This window comes from Nicotiana sylvestris, chromosome 7, assembly GCF_000393655.2.
Source record: "Nicotiana sylvestris chromosome 7, ASM39365v2, whole genome shotgun sequence".
Lineage (NCBI taxonomy): Eukaryota > Viridiplantae > Streptophyta > Magnoliopsida > Solanales > Solanaceae > Nicotiana > Nicotiana sylvestris.
In genome coordinates, this window is record NC_091063.1 from 143,068,380 (window position 1) to 143,085,409 (window position 17,030).

Sequence of the window (17,030 nt, forward strand, 5' to 3'; positions counted from 1 at the left end):
AAAAGGTTTTCTAATTTGTCATTTGCAATTCTCTAAGAATAGAGGTGGAAATAAATATTATTTTGACAATTATAATGATTTTCTCATCTTTAACATTGTTGTTTAATCTTAAAGAAAATAATTAACTAGGACATATGATATACAAAGATACTAATAAGAGAAGTCTGTCCAAACAAGGCTATCTGCTGCTTCTGGATAATGATCGTACAGTAACCTGAAAGTGCATGATGTCTGAGTCTCTGAGAAATATGCTTGACCAAAAGCAATTTTTATCATGTGGTTGCAATTCCTTGGAAGATACTGGATTTACTTTACTGAATTTCAAGAACTAAAAAAAAAGAAATAGAAAAATGAAATCTCTAACCATCCAAATAAACTTTTTTTAACAATGATAAATGTTAGTTGAAATGGTTCTCATTAATTTTTTGATAAAAAAAATACTGCCTTTTCATTTCATTCATGATCATCATCTCCTTTATCATATTGCTCCAAACTGTTAGTAAAGTTTCCTTTTTGTATCTTTTCCCTACATGAACTTTTGTTGTACTGTGAAGTTGATGGATTTTTATTGTACAATATTTTAGTCCAGTAGCTAACATCCCTTTTACTTACTTCTGAGAGGTATCTTTCTCTTTCTCTTCACACTTTCACATTTTCTGTAGATTTCTCTCTCTCTTTTATTCTCTTTCGTTGGTTCTATTTCCAACTCACACAATCTTCATGTGATTTCGTTTTTGTTTGTTTGTTTTCCACCCTTTGTCTCTTTTGATACGGGTGACAAATATCTTCTCTTGTTGAATAAAAATTTTACCTTCTTTCAAGGTATGTAGATCAGGGAATACAAAGACATAAAGGATGAATCTTTTATAGTATAACATGGATATGAGGAATAGTACATCTTCAGAATCTTGGTTAACATCACTTTCTTGTTTTGTCTCCACACTAGGATTCAGCAGTTGTTAAACGGTTAAGATTCATCATCCTCTTTCCATGTCTGCAAAGGACTCTTCTATCTTCTACTGATGTGTTGCTTTTGCTTACTTTCATTGTATTTGCAGTACAAAGGTTGTACTCAAAAGTTGCCGTCCAATGAGCACGCTACTTCTAGCATTGATAAGCATGTTATTGCACACAACAGAACTTCTGGTAGAACCAATCTTTGGTCAAAGTTGTCTCTGATTTTGTCAGCTTTTTTGGCAGTGGTTATCGTAAGTAATGGTATTGATGAAAGGCAGAATTTTTTCAATACAATCCTTGGCAACGATGCAAATTTTGAAATAGGGATATTGCAGAAATCATGTATGATGTTATCCACTTATGTAGATGTCTCATCCAGTTGAATATATAGTTATCAGTCATAACTATTGCAGTCTGTTCCGTACAAGCATAATATGCAAGTTTTCCATACAATCTCAGTAACGAGATGTAGAATCCTAACAATAGATTCTTATAGAATAAAATTTGAAGCTTAACAGTTGGACTTATCTCAAATTTCGTTACTGTGAAACATTATTGCTTCTTTTATTTTTCTTATTGTTGCTTCTTGTAACAATATTTTTAAAGAACTATTGGCCCGGACTTAGCCCTGGCAACACCCCATATATATATATATATATATATATATATATATATATATATATATCTATTCATATACTATAAATGGGGATAGCCAGGCAGCTCATGGTCAACATATTTGCCTGGCCCAAAATTATCTTATGGTGTGAATTTTTAGCCCAACACGTGTAGCCCAACTATCAATTCACCATTTGATTTCTCTTACTACATCCGACACTGGTGAAAAGCTCCATCTGCAAAGCCCTCATCTTCAAACGGCTCTTCGCTTCATATCTCTGCTCTCTCTCACTCCTCCTCTCTGTCTATTGATATTTCCTACTAGGTAATCTTCTTCTCATCTTGTGTTATTGCATTGATTTGTTTCAATCACTGATAATATGCTAGGTATTTGTGTTTTCCCCTGAATAGCGAGGGGAGTCCTGCAGACAAAGTGAAACATGTTAATAAATTTAGTTCTCTAGGTGTTTGACAAAATTCTTCAATCAGGTTTTCTATTAGATTTCTTATGCATGGTCCTGTCTTTTGTTTTCTCTGATTTCATTCTTTGATTGCATTTTGAGTTAGGGCAGTTTGACGCACGAATAGGAAATCTCTGCCTGACATTGCAAGAAGTTTCATTAGCTTAAGTGGTGTTTTTGAGTTGAAAGCTTTCTTTCTGTCTTCGTTTTAGATAGTCATCAAGATTATTTTCCTTTGCTTAAGAAATAATTTTGGTTTACTAACAGAGATATCCCGAGTGGCAGTGGCGCAAGGTTTGAAATTCATGTATTATGTAGATAGCTTTGCATTTGGATCCTTCTTTAGCTACTATTATTTTGGTATATTTTTACCAACAAAGCGTACATCATCTAATAAAAATTTACAATGTTTGAATCGATTGAAACAATCATTATTTTACTGTTTGGCCGGAAAAACTTTAACATCCTGCTATAAATTTGACCAGTTAAAGAGAATTCCCTTTCCTTTCTTCTGGATACCATGAAACCTTTGTTGTCAAATAAAATCTAAATAGTGACTAAATTTAGTACTTGTGATATTCGAATTTGACACTTGCCTCCTACCTCCATGACAGAGGCACAACATGTTTCTTCTTTTTTAGTTTATCTTGATGATATGTGGCCTCTAAACTAAGTTATCTATTGTATGTTAATATAAGATATATACTCACTGACTCTTTGGATGGTTTATCGAACGACTAGGTAATATAATTTAATTAGCAATGAATGTATAACATCATGTTAACTGTTCATCTTACAATACAAACTATAAACAAACTATCAAATAATATTTAACGTATCTAAATATGTGCGCTTATGCAATTTTGTTGATCATATTATATCGAGTACACAAATCTATCTGATAAATTAAAAAGGATACGATTAAGACAACAAACTTCCCTTACCCTCTGTGATTTTAACACTGCTTCTGATATTGTATAAAATTATTGAATATAAAATATTTGAAACTTTCTTTTCAGGATAGATACACAAAGGAAAAGTTTTTACCTTTTGCAATGCATGTAGGCCGTCTCCTTGCTTGTTCTTCTGTCTGTTTTCTTAAAAATATCGGGATGTGTTTCATATACATAGCTTGAAGGAGGAGGATTTACTGTCTATTATAAGTTACATCCTTCACTGATGTGTTTTCATTTGTTGCTTCAAAGGTGTGATGTGAAGTTATTCTTCTCTGTTACGATAAAATTGCTTTTTATCCACCAATGTCTTCTCCTATTTTGTACAGTAATATTGATAATGTATATGACATTGTTAAAGAGTTTGTTTTTATTAGTAATCTAGCTGAAAAGATTAAGGTATTTCGGTGTTACAATATTAATTGCAGTATTTCTTCATACAACAAATCCTTACTATCTGGTGTGATTATCTTTGAACCATACCAAAATTAGATAAAATACATGTTGTTGTCTCAAATGAAGTGAATGCGTGTGACGTCAATGATACATTAGAGCTTCTAAATACTACATCTTTAATCAATTACTATTTTGGAGATTTTACATAGTAGAAGAGCATAATAATTCCAATGAATACTTTATTATTTTGCACTTTTAGTTTATTTTATAGTGAACTACTTTTAATTTGGAAATTGCTTGAATATTAACTTATTGGAATATGGGGTATCCTGGATTTTGCTTATTGTGTTTACTTTTGGTTGCTTGCAGATTTGTCACTGTGAGAATTTCAGTACTCAAAACTCCGAATTCACATACAAGTAAAAGATAATTGCAATGGGTAACCTATCTGATCCTCACGCTTTCGCTTTTTCTGTCGTTGAGGTTCTTTTACTTCTCTATCCACTCTGATATTTCTTAGCTTTTTTAATTTTTTTCTCATTTTCTCTTCGCACAATCAAATTGATAAAATTTTCATCTGATTTTCTGTTTGACTTATGCTTTTAAAGGATATACGCGCTCTATATTTCTTAGAATTTATTTTATTTTCTATATGCACTAACTTAAAAATCCAAGATCTGCTTCTATTTTCAATACAAATCACCTTTTAGTAATTTCACTTTATTTTGTGTTGTTTCATGCTCTTAAGTAATGCCAAAGCGGTGAGCTTTAATTTCTTGTTTCTCGCTTGTGCAGTTGGAGTTTTTTCAGAAGATGATATGGCTGAAATTATGCCAAACATGAGAATGGAACCTCTCAATCTTGTATATGTATAATATTCCTCTTTTAGTTAAATTTATTTCACGTAAGCTTTATAGTGTTTGTGCTGATTTTGTTTTGAATATTCAAATTCTCTGTCCACAAATAGCAACATAGGTGCCTCTTTGATTAGCAGTTGATTTTAAAAAAACAAAGGGAAATGTACTATCAGACCTCCAAAATCCATGTCCATTGGTAAGTTTTTAGTTGTTAGGTGACTATATTGATTTGTGCTTCCAAGTGCAGCGACTAGTTGATTTAAGTTTTGATTTGGATTTGTTTGTTTTGTCTTCTATTGTGGAGAAATTATTACAGATTCTATTTTACTAAGTTAGTTGTTGCTAGCTCAACTTGTATGTCTGTATAAAACTATGAAATCCAGAGTACTCTTAAGCAAAGGTACAGTATTGGAATAGAGACGGGCCAAAATAGAGTAGAACGATAAAGAGGCTTTATATAGTGACCTCAACTTGTGTGGGGTTGAGGGATAGTAAGGATAGTAGTAGTTGTTATATATTTGTTGCTAGATTACCTTACCTGATAAAAAAAATATATATATTCTTTTGAATGGTTACTGGTTTGTTATAGAATAGAGGGAGTTGTGATGTCTCCAAATAGCTGAGTTTGTTTGAATTAGGCAATCCATATATTGGTTTGTTTCTTTTTCTATTATAATTTTCTATTGATTGTGTTTTAGGATTTGGTTATATAGTTTAAATACCGCAATTTTATCACAACAATGAAAGATATCAACTGGGTTAAGATCCTTTCTTTTTGGTATTATGTGAGGCTTATTGAATTGACATATGTGGACGTTGTGGGTCGACGACATTACTGTCTCATCTGCTACACCTTTAGAGGCCCATCATACTCATTGTTCCACCTCAGAATTTGTTCCAGTTACTAATAAGTCTCATGTTTCCTTGCTTAAAACATAGTCATGCTAATACGCTACCAAAACTAAATAGGAAAATTCAATTTTTGCAGAGCCAAATTCCAAGTTGTTCATTTATTTTAATTTGATTTTCTTTTAATATTTTTATCCCAGTTATACCAGTTGTTTCTTAGAGCCTTGTTTTAACTTTCAAGGTCAGTCAACCCTTTGAGCTTAAGATTGTGTCAATACAAGTTGAATGCTAATGCTCCTTTATTTTTGTTTCATTCTTACATGAGAATGTGCACAGTTCAAGAAAGTATGATAGCTCTAACACGCGCAGGGAAATGAAGAAAATCAAAATTGATCAGGCTTTGACACATAGGGAGAGAAATTTCAGGCAGTTCTATGATGTATAGGAACTAAGATTTTGTTGGTGATGATCTCTTGTGCATAGTTAAGGTTTAGATTAAGTGACAATGACATTAAACACTATGCTTTTGCACAACACTTCAAATCACATATCTTCTCAAATACTTAATTCAAAAGAAAGATAAAATATCTATGCTTCATTTCACTGTAGCTGAAATTTAAAACTTTTCAAGCTCTATGCAATTTGAATTATGTGTTAAGCTCACAAATACCTCTTAATAGATTTTAATGTTGTCACATTTTCGGTAAATGTTAGAATGTAGATGCTGCTTCTGCTATTCATTTTGATAATTTCTGACGAAATAAAATTGTTCGCGGATCTATTAACATGAAGCTTCATCTAGCTGTTGGGCCCGAGCTAAGCCCGGGCATAACCTCACTAGTTACTAATATTAATAAGTGACAAAAGGAAGAGTTTTGTCATCCTCACAGTAGCAGATCTTAATTTGTTAGAGTTCTACATTTATCCTTACAATTTTCAATTAATTCCTTTTATGTCCTATTAATCTTATCTTTCAAAATCTTGTCCTTGACTCAAGAAAAATATAAGTATTTAAGAAACAAAAAGAAGAGAAGAAGCTGGAAAGTCTAAAAGCATTAATTGTGATTGACAGAAAGCAAAAAAGCTACAACATGATCTCAAAACTTGCCCACATACAAAGCCCAAAAAGTTCAAAGTTAAAAAGATCTCAACTTTCGGAACGCAGACGCTTACATGGAACAAAAGTACAATTATTTCTACAGTATTTAAAAGTAGATCACTGCCCAACTCTTGATTAAGTGACAAATGTCTCCTTCCATCACTGCATAGACTGATTTTACACACGGTGTCACGGTCAAGGACAGATTTTGAAAAATAAGATTAACATGGAAGCTAAAAAGTTGGTGGTGTACTCTTCAAAAACCCCCCAGAATATCCTCTGTTTCTCTCTGCTTTGAGGCTTCCAGATTTTCTCATCTCAACCTGGTAAGTTTGTCTCCTCTATTACGTTTCTATGTCTTTATGAACTTTTTGTGTTACGTAAACCCGCTAAAAGCATAATATGGAAGAACAAGATGAGAAATTTTTCAAATTCTTATTGCATGTCTCTCTTCGTGTGTATTTGAAACTTGAAAGTGAAGAAAATAACAAGAAACTCATGAACAATCGTATTGAATTTACTATTATACTTGATTCAATATATTCATGTGTTGAGCTTAAGTTGGAGTCTATTGTTCTTTGTGATTAGAAGATCATTGAAAAGATTTTAAGTGAAACATATTAAGAGGTATTGTTAATTAGTTCTATCTAGAAGACTGGCAGATAATGCAACAGAAGCCCTCTCCAAATTAGTCTGCAAGAGAGTGAGGGATCTGGGAGCCTTTCAACATAGCATTGAGGTTGTTTTAGTCTCTGTGGTGAGCTAGGCTGCTGATCGGCACGTGATATCAAATGACCTATTCTCTCTGCCTCTCTTTGGTATTTTACTTCCTGCCCTATGAGGTTTCATAGAAGATGCACATAAAATTAGAGTTGAGCTAATGTTTGCTGGTCACAGTAGCTCTTACGTGATGAGTGGCTGGCCCAGAATAGAAATAAGCACACTACATGACAATGAATAAGCTGGTTGGTATCAAGATTTTTCGTGGATCTCAGAACTGAATTTCAAAAGCGACTCAGTTTCTTTTTACAAGATTTAAGATCAATTTTCTGCAAGTTTTTGCTTATTACATTGCAGAATCATACTTAGATAAGTAATTTCTTGTCCAATTTGACTTTACCCCTCTGTTTGAAGACCTGCATTGTTAATCCATTACATAATTAATTTTCTACCTTTTCTGTTGGAATGACAAAGAGACCATGCATGACAATAACTTCTAATACCTTTATTGCTGTTAAATACCTTCATTCTCCACCATAAGCTAGAGGAAAAATATATGTTTGGACTAGGTGCATCTGTTCTTTAGAAATCCTAGATCCGTCACTGTCTATTACCTGTCGTCCAACAAAATTTGTTTTACAAGGATCTCTGTGTTAAAAGTGAGTAGTATTTTATGTAGTTTGAGATAATTCTAAATTATGTGGGTAATTTATAAAATTGTGTGATTCCGTTTAGTTCTTATATAAAATCAATCTCTTTAGATTGCAAACTGATTCCATGTAAGCACATCACCTTTACTTTCAATTTTCTCATTCTCTAAACACTACATATCAGAAAGACTCAACACACCAAATTTTGTCATGGCTAGATATTAATTCCTTTTCCCCTGATGCTTCATAGTAAAGCATTTGGTGGAACAAAGAAGTTGTATATGCAATTATGAATTTGTTGTAAAGATACCTATTATTCTTTAAAGTGATACAAAAGATTATAAATTAATTGAGGTTGTAGGAAGTACTATCGGATAGGTTGTTGCACTAAAGTTTCATTCTATCGCTTCTTTGTATATACCATAAAATTTGAAAATAGCTATAATAAGAGACATAATCTACTACAACAAATAGAACTATAGTCTATAAAGGTACTGTGTTGGAAGTTATTGAGTTGTTAGATTTATCTTTGTCACTAGAAACTCTAAGCTGATATATTACTCCAAAATCATTAGATAATCAAATAGTTTTTAATACTTTTGTGGAACATGATGTTGTTGATTTTTAAATACATATAATTTTAAAAGTTGTGCATTCCATAGCCCATTTAAGTGCCTCTGCTTCCCATATTTCCCATATATCTCCTTGGAAGAAGATAACGTTCACCACACTCTGCACTAGAGCAGACAAAAGTGTTGCACTAGGCAGTTCTGTCCTCATAACTGTAGTGTCCTCGTTCTCGCATGCATATTTGAACCTTTGATGATTAAAGAATAAAAATTCATGATGTTTTGTTTGCTTCATCCAATTCACTTTACGTTTTGACTGTTCAACGTGCTTACCATGTCCATGGCCATCTTCTTCAGAGGGGACTGAACTTTCCTTCAATTCCCTCTTTCTACAAACTTTGTTCCCTTGTTTTCTCTATCTTTTAAGATGTTTCTTTACTACAGGTGGAGACTTAAACCTTTTGATCTTTTGTACATATTAGCTCTTCAGGTGAGGACTATAATAAGTGAAACTTGAAGTTCGTCACACTTTACACAATAAGATTCAGAGGAATTAAATAGTGTCATATAGAAAGTAAATTATCTAAAGCTCCTAATACTGAATTATTTTGTCGGTGTTATTTACATCCATCTACCATAACAATCCAAAGGATACTAAGTGTATCCTGAAAATTTGTACTCCTTCCGTTTCAATTTATGTGAACCTATTTCCTTTTTAGTCCGTGCCAAAAAGAATGACCCCTTTCCTTATTTGGAAATAATTTACTTTTACACAATGATTTATAGCCACACAAAATATATGTGTCTTATTTTACACCACAAGATCAAAAGTCTTCTCTCTTTTCTTAAACTCCGTGCCCAGTCAAATGGGTTCACATAAATTAAAACGGAGGGAGTATTATTTTTCTTTTCCTGAATTCTGTTTTCCTTCATAATTCCCCATGATAAAATTGGCTCTAAAACCTATCTTTAGTCATATTAAGAAGCTAAAAAGAAAATTATATTTTTCTCTTTCACATTTAATAATGACTTCATGTCTTTCTTAATATTTACAGTTTATTGACTATGTGGCCTGCCTGTATATATGTCTTTTGATGACTTGTACATACACTACTTTTGATGGTGGCGCAGATGGTTATGGACCAAGGATTCAACTCGGAGAATATAAAGGACTACACGTGCTTTGGTTTGAACTTTAACTTTGTCCCTGTGTACACGTGTTTTAGACAAACATTACAACTTGGGAGTACTGTAAGTCTAGAACTAAAGATCAAACTGCTTGGTGAAAAAAATACAATAGTAGATCATCCAAACTACCTTTTTGGTTTGAATTGACTTGTTCTCTCTGGTTTGCTCTATTTCTTCTATGATTACAATAGAAAAAACAATACCTGATATTTCTTAAGGAGTAGACAGATAGTATCATCAGGCTTACAGTGGCACTTCTAATATGTGCATTAGAATTTATTGCTTTATGTGATTTTTCTTATTCAGATTGTGCCAGTAAAATTAGTTGTGCAAAGTATAGTACCTGCATAGAATTATAGAAAGTTCCTTACCTATGCATGTTATTTGTTTGAGCAACATTAAAATACTCTTCATAGTCAATCATTATGCTTGTACTATCTTCAGTTGTCAAAAGTTAATGTTATACCCTTTTCAAGAGAATTTTTTTTTAAAACAGAAAAGAAAAGGTTGATTCAAATTCAAGTTAGCCATAGGATTGTAACTTTAGATACACCTGTGCCATTTCTGAAACCCCTTGTAACCTCCCTGTGCCATTTCTGAAACCCCTTGTAACCTCCTTTCTACGCAAAATATTTCATTCTACTTGAATTGATTCAGATTATCCTTGATTGCCAGCATCATTTGTTGTCTCAGTTGTACCATATCTTCTCTTATACCATATTTTGTTCTGCTAGTAAAGGGAAGGAAGTTGCTCGTGTCCAATGGACAGCCATATCCGGCAAAGTGTGATGGTGTACGCTTGAGAAAAGAGTGGTAGTTGTATTACCATCATTCTCCCAATAAATCCACTCACACTATTGTTTTGTCTTTTTTTATTTTCTATTTTATGAGTTACATCATTATTTTGACCTTTGAGATTTCATTGCCTTGTGGTAGTCTTTTAAACACCTATTAGTCCTTTCATTCATTCTTATAGAAGCATATTTTTGGTATCACACCAAGCATATACTGATGACTCAACTTCTACAATATTACAACCCCTTGGTGAAACTGCATAACATACATGTATAATATCTAATTCACCATAATATACGTAATGCTATAATAATTTAATCTAACAAATGATGGGCTTGGGTAAGCCCGGGCCATCTTTAACTAGTATATATAGAGAGAGAGCGCTAAGTATCTACTCGGATCAGGGGCCTGTTTGGTTGAAATTTTTTGTTATTAGCATATGTAATAGACTTGAAGAATGAATCCGCCTGGGACAACAACGAAGGTCAGTTTATGTCCGTTTCTTTTATCATTTTTATATTAAATTAGTTCTATCTAATTAATATATTAAAATTATTATCTCACTGTTTCTTTGGAATTTATTATTTGTGTCATATTAAGTTATTTTAATTTATGTTATATTATTTATTATTTGTATATAATAACTTTTTAAAGATAATTGTATCAGTATGTGCAGACTTGTGTATTTACTGTTCATTCATGTATTCTAATACTTCGAATACATTATAAAATTGTGTTCATCGTTTATTTTATTTTACATATTTAATACCACCTCAAAATGACATTCTTCACTCTTCAGGGGCATTATTGAAAAAAAAAAGAAATAACATACAAAACTGACTTTGTCATACATGGTAACTCCTATCGTAGATATCATCGTATTAATGTTGCATTGCCTAATTGATCCCGCTTGAACAAAATTCTTGGTTTGCTTATTACTGTAAGTAAGACACTGCACGCATGTTGTAAAATAAATAAAGAAAGAAAATATTTGTGTGACTATAAATTATCTCATTTAGGATAAAGCAGGAAATTTAAAGTTAAATTATTTCTAAATAAAGAAGTATGACACACTTTTTGAAATAGACTAAAAGGAAAGTATTATACATAAATTAGGATAGAGAAAGTAACTATTAAGGATCTATTTCAACATGAAACAAAGAGGACAATATAAAGGATGGGTAGAACGAGTTGTGATATTTAGCTTGATTCAGGAAAATTACAAACTACGGGACATAAAAGAATATATCACTCCTAAGGATCCTTAGGATTAATTACAGATCCAAACCAACAATAGAAAGATTTGAGTTTTAGATTTTGATTTAGTTTTTTAGATTTTGTATTTCAAATCTTCTATATCTAAGTAAACTAGTTGAGCCTTGCCCGAGCTTAGCTCTGGCCCAACAATTCGAATTGTAATATTCATTCACCGCAAATTCTGGATATCTTTTATTCCTCTTGATAAAAGATGGCCAGACAATTCGAATTGTAATATTCATTCAGCGCAAATTCTGGATATCTGGATATCTTTTATTCCTCTTGATAAAAGATGGCCAGACAATTCGAATTGTAATATTCATTCAGCGCAAATTCTGGATATCTGGATATCTTTTATTCCTCTTGATAAAAGATGGCCAGACAATTCGAATTGTAATATTCATTCAGCGCAAATTCTGGATATCTTTTATTCCTCTTGATAAAAGAAAACTTGATAAAAGAAAAATTGAAAGTAGAAGTTCAGAAATTATGTGAAATTTCCTAGTCGTTCTATTCTTCCTACCAATTGTGATTCATAATATTTAGGAATTCTTTTTATAAATAAATAAATTTATGAAATTGAAAATTAAAAAACAATTTACAGTCATTTAAAAACAATTAACGTTTACGCACCATGAAAACAATAACCAAGAAAGAACTTCATGTCTGAATAAATTTGGAAACAATATTGCAAATCCTTAATATATAAGTCAAAGATGGCTGTTGGACGACATTAAAAAATATTCAACCGCATGTCACCAAAAGTTTTGACTTTTATCAAATGCTTAACATTAACATTCAGTCCTCTAAAGCTGTGATGATTTTAGCTTCTAGATAGAGCTCCAATACTACCTTTGTTCTCAATAAATTTACCTTTATATACCAAACAATATTTTGTAAGCAAATCAAATTTATACCTGTCTACCAGATTAGTGCAATAACCATGTGATAAGCATAAAGTTAGATATACAATTTTTTATAAGAACTCAATTGTAAATTTTGTCTCTACTGATGCCAAATCATCATCAATACATTATCAAGAGGGTAGGAGACGCTATTGGTAAAGGTCACCACCTGACGGTAACTACAAATCTTTAATGAAAGAAGTACTATCGTCTATCGAATTCTGAAGAAAGGAAAGGCAAAAACATGTAGAGAAGACGAAGCAAATATCAGCTCTATGTCCTCACTTTCTTGCTGAGTTGATTATTAGCAAATGCCAGATCACAGCAGCGAGGGTGGCTAAATTCTACAACCATAGTTGGTCAGTGATCATGGCGCTATCTGCTACTTCAAAGAACATATGTGGCATAGATGCGCTACAGCCTACAGGTGGGAATCAATGGTGTCATAAGAAAACCTAGTCTCCTGCAATGAGGAAAAGGAACTTCAGAGTCGTACAAATAGCTGGCGAAGGCTTTTGAGGTAATATTATTGGAAAAACAAACTTGGAGGGCGCAAAACTATCACGAGCTTGCAATCGAACTGCTGCCTTCATTGGACTTGTATAGAGAGAACATCACAGCTTTGGTTGATGAACCAGCTTGCTGCTACCCTTGTAGTTTGTGGCAGTTTTAGTTATGCAATATAGGTTAGTTTGCCGTTCAATTCTTGGCTCATGATATAGTGAAATCTATCATATATTGGTACTATTGGTCCTAAAAAGTTTCTCCTCTTACAATAGATAGGGGTACTGTTGGCTTCTTCTTTGAAAGGAACTCAAAGAACTCCTCTGGTTACGCTCCACTTAGCAGTCATATGCATGAACAGATTCTGCAGGCAATCTGTCCAAGTAGTAACCACATTAAGCTCATCTTGCAGCACTTGGGCATAGAACATTTATAAAAAAAATCCATTTATCTATATCAAGGGCATTTATTTTGCAAATAAAGTGGATAAAAGATTAAGTGAGGTTTAACCTCAGTTTCCAGAGCCAAAAAAAATATATACAGGAGTAGTTGTTTTCAGCTTTAACAAATAGCTAGACTCAAACTCTTAAGGAAAACCCTTTCACATCAGGAGATATAAGATCTATGTCCCTCCTGGAATATAAGCACCAATGTTTTCTGAAATTTAATGCATCAAAAAAGAATATGCGGAGCATTTCTAATTTTCAAATCAAAGGGTATATTAAAGCAGGAAAAAACACATAGAAATATGCGACCAACTTGAAGATAGCTTATATGGACATTTACACACTTGTAAGTATTTTCAAAGAAATTATAGTAATAAGAAAACATGTTTTCTAATGAGCCACCCGCAGATTACTATCAAGAAGACCATGCATCTGAATATTAGTTGATTACAGAACATCATATTACTTACCTAAGTGCTGCATAGACCGGCCAGTAAATCATTGCGCGTACCAACATGGAAGAAAACAACTTAGTTTTAGAAGCAATATATCATCAAATAAACCCAAATATAAGAATCATATTTCATTTATACCACGAAAATAGAGAGGCAGGCAAGAAGTTCAAATATCACAAGTACAACATTTAATCTCCATTTAGTCTTATTAGTTACTACACATTGTAAGCTTATGGTATTTGACACCAATCAAAAAAAAAGAGTGCATGGTATCTGGAAGAAAGCTAAGAAAAGGAAATTTCATTTAATTGGTCATATTAGTAGTAGGTTATGATTTTTGTCCAAAGAAGCAACCACAACAAGATTATTTAAAAGCAACAGTCATTGCAAAAATGGCTTCAAACATCATACTTTATTAGTCCTTAGATTCGTTTCTAATAACATTCTAGATTCGTTTCTAATAACATTCATTTTAGTAAATAAAAAGATATACCACAAGTGGACATGATCAAGCACATTTTTCAAATATGTATAATTTTGTGCTTAACCGAGATTTGTTTTTGATTAGTTATAGTTGACCAAGTCTAAAGAGCCTAATCCATACTTATAAGCAATTGAGTTGATTCGATGCCAGAATCATATTTATCTTTCACGGTTTGTGATATGGCCAGACAATAATGAATAGAAACATTGGCGATTTGTTTGTTTCCGTCCGCAAGAAAGTCGCATTTCATAGAGGTCTAACATTTTTTCGCACTATATTACTCTATCGTAGTTGTATTCAACTAATACTATAGCCTTTTATAAGATACTAAAGTGAAAGAGTGCATCCAATAATGTTTATGTAAATCAGTATATGTATGCATATTATCATCATCTATTACATAAAATTTTGTTGGCAGAGTCCTCGTATTACAAAGAGACGAAGTTAGAATAAAAGACCCATGATATGACTCCTTAATGAAAGCTTTGGGAATTTCCATTACACTACAGTTGTTATCTACAATAGTACAAATGATATCTAGATCGTTCATTCTTAAGCAGGGTCATCTAAAAAGAATATATTGATTTATCTTTTTCTAAAGCAGAGGATGAACTGCACTAATATAAATGAGTATTTCAGAAAAATTAAAAGATGCTTGCAGTATAAATGCGTCAGGTTGAGTCGAAGCCAATAAGATAGGTACTAAAAGTAGAAATTTTAGTGTACTAAAAGTAGAAATTTTAACTTCGTTATTTTTAGGAATCAGAATCTTGCAGAGTTTTTGAAGTAGCTATTAAGTTTGGGAAGGAAAAAAAGGAGGAGAAAGAAAGAATCATACATTTTTCCTCAAGTGCAGTGCTAGGCGCGATCTAATTGACAGTGACCATGGTTAAAAAATCTAGATTCACCTCTTTCAGACATATCATCAAACAACACAGCTGTATAGTCCACTTCAACATTCCTGTCATTTTTTTATACATCAGATTTTCCGGTTAGTAACAAAAACAAATTAATTAAAAAGATAAAATGATGTGCTGATCAGGCACACTTACTAACATGCATGTATAACTCTAGCAAGACAATATTCAAATATCATAGCAAGCGGATATATAGACACGAAGTTATTTTATTGCAAATAAAGAAATTGCAATAAACAAAGAAGGATTGCGGCCGCACCAAATACAAATAGAAGAGAAATAGACAATCTTTGGAGATCTCTGAAAGAATGAATACCCAAAAAGAACACATCCATTATACCACAATCACATGGCCAAGCACATGCACATGCACATGCACATTAGCACTCTCATTCCACTAAGGAACACAATTTTAAGTGTTGTCAGAGTTCTCACCCCAAAAACCACCGTCACAGACCCATCAACAGATTCACCAGAACTGAACAAAAACAAATCACACAGCATATATAACATAGAACTGAAATTGAGAATTTAGGAATTTGAAAAAGAAATCCTCAATCAAAGAAGGGCATGCATGAGTTTTGTTGTACAAATAGGAAGCAAGGAACTCCACAATTTACCGTTTTCAACCTATACAGAAAAGAGCCATGCCATAAAATGTACCATATCAGACAAATCAGCAGAAAATTGTTATTCTTTTTCAGAGTAAAGAACAGCGAGAATAGATCCGTCACTAAAAGGAAGCGCCGAAGAAAGAAAGGAAACTTCCCAAAGAGAGATAACTTTGATGCCGTGAAGGAAAAAGGTAATTCCATAGAGAGCGTCGAGAGGGAGAGAGAGTTTCTGAACTTGAAGGTGAGCAATAAATATAGAGTTAAAGAGAAATAGTATTTGTTACGTACTTGTATTTATGTAGGTACACGTGTATTACACGTGCAATGATTTAAGCCCAACATAGTAGTACATTTTATGCTGCTTTCGGTATAACTTTTTAGTTCTGTGTTCGTACAATTGAACACCCATTTCTAAATATTAGTAATATATACTTAGTCAAAGTATATGTAATAGAATCTTAAGTGAAGTTAATAACCCAGAAAATAAGATAAGCAATCTACTAAAATTATAAATTAAATTAAAGTATACTGAAATGCTGTACCATGTCATTGAATATAAGTTAAATCCTAATAGAAAGTTGGTAAATCAATTCGAATTATTACTTACACAAAAAGAAGCATCAGTATAAAATACTATGCCAAAGTAACATCAGTACAAATAGAAGCATAACCTGTAAAACTGGTAACTTGATAAAACTACAAACTAGTGATCCATCGGCTAACTGGATATATATATATACATATATATATATATATATATATGTGTGTGTATGTACCATCAAAAGAGTTAAAAGTAGCAATATTACAAGCCATGGGAATTGCTGCTCACTAAATAGACGGAGTTTTGAGTCAAAATAGTGTCCTCAGAAAATGTAGTTCCTAAAATGTCTGCCTATACTGATTCATTGGCAAACACTCAACTCTACATTAAGGTTTTGATGTACAGGGGACCAAGTTTTGAGGTTGAACACAAGAAGCTATAGACAAGTTAGCGCAAATACAGTAAAAGTACAGCAAAAGCAGTACATGTGTTTGCTAACCAGCCCGAGAAACTTTCACGTTACACTTCACATCTTCGTCTACCTGCTTCTTCAACAAGTGGTTTAGGCCCTTCGTCAATGTTGCGGAAGCCAAATGTATAGAGTGTGAATAAGTCACAACTACTATACCAAAAATTATGACAGCCACCAAATAATAAATAAGACAATAAAGCAATAATAAAGGGAACACCAGAATTTACGAGGTTCGGCTAATTTTGCCTACTCCTCGGACACAACCAATATTTTATTCCACTCAAAAATACAAGTGAAATAATACTAAAGAGAGAAGATACAAATGC

At 32.6% G+C, this 17,030-nt stretch overlaps 2 long non-coding RNA genes across 5 annotated transcripts; one reads left to right on the top strand and one right to left on the bottom strand.

The window, feature by feature from the left end:
* Positions 1 to 1,686: 1,686 nt before the first annotated feature.
* LOC104212734 (uncharacterized) lies at positions 1,687 to 9,523 on the top strand. 3 transcript variants are annotated; one of them, XR_011401248.1, is made up of 4 exons: positions 1,688 to 1,897; positions 3,752 to 3,821; positions 4,178 to 4,251; positions 4,350 to 9,523. It is a non-coding gene; the product is annotated as an uncharacterized lncRNA (long non-coding RNA). The 3 variants fall into 3 exon arrangements; XR_011401247.1 differs by having other exon boundaries at positions 1,687 to 1,897; positions 3,752 to 3,865; positions 4,178 to 9,523; XR_011401246.1 differs by having other exon boundaries at positions 1,693 to 1,897; positions 4,178 to 9,523.
* A 2,789-nt stretch (positions 9,524 to 12,312) lies between these two features.
* Positions 12,313 to 15,931, bottom strand: LOC104212735 (uncharacterized). Of its 2 annotated transcripts, none has more exons than XR_011401249.1 (3): positions 14,999 to 15,931; positions 12,815 to 13,150; positions 12,313 to 12,734 (listed from the first exon to the last, which is right to left on the bottom strand). It is a non-coding gene; the product is annotated as an uncharacterized lncRNA (long non-coding RNA). The 2 variants fall into 2 exon arrangements; XR_011401250.1 differs by lacking the exon at positions 12,313 to 12,734 and having other exon boundaries at positions 12,783 to 13,150; positions 14,999 to 15,121; positions 15,698 to 15,931.
* Positions 15,932 to 17,030: the final 1,099 nt, after the last annotated feature.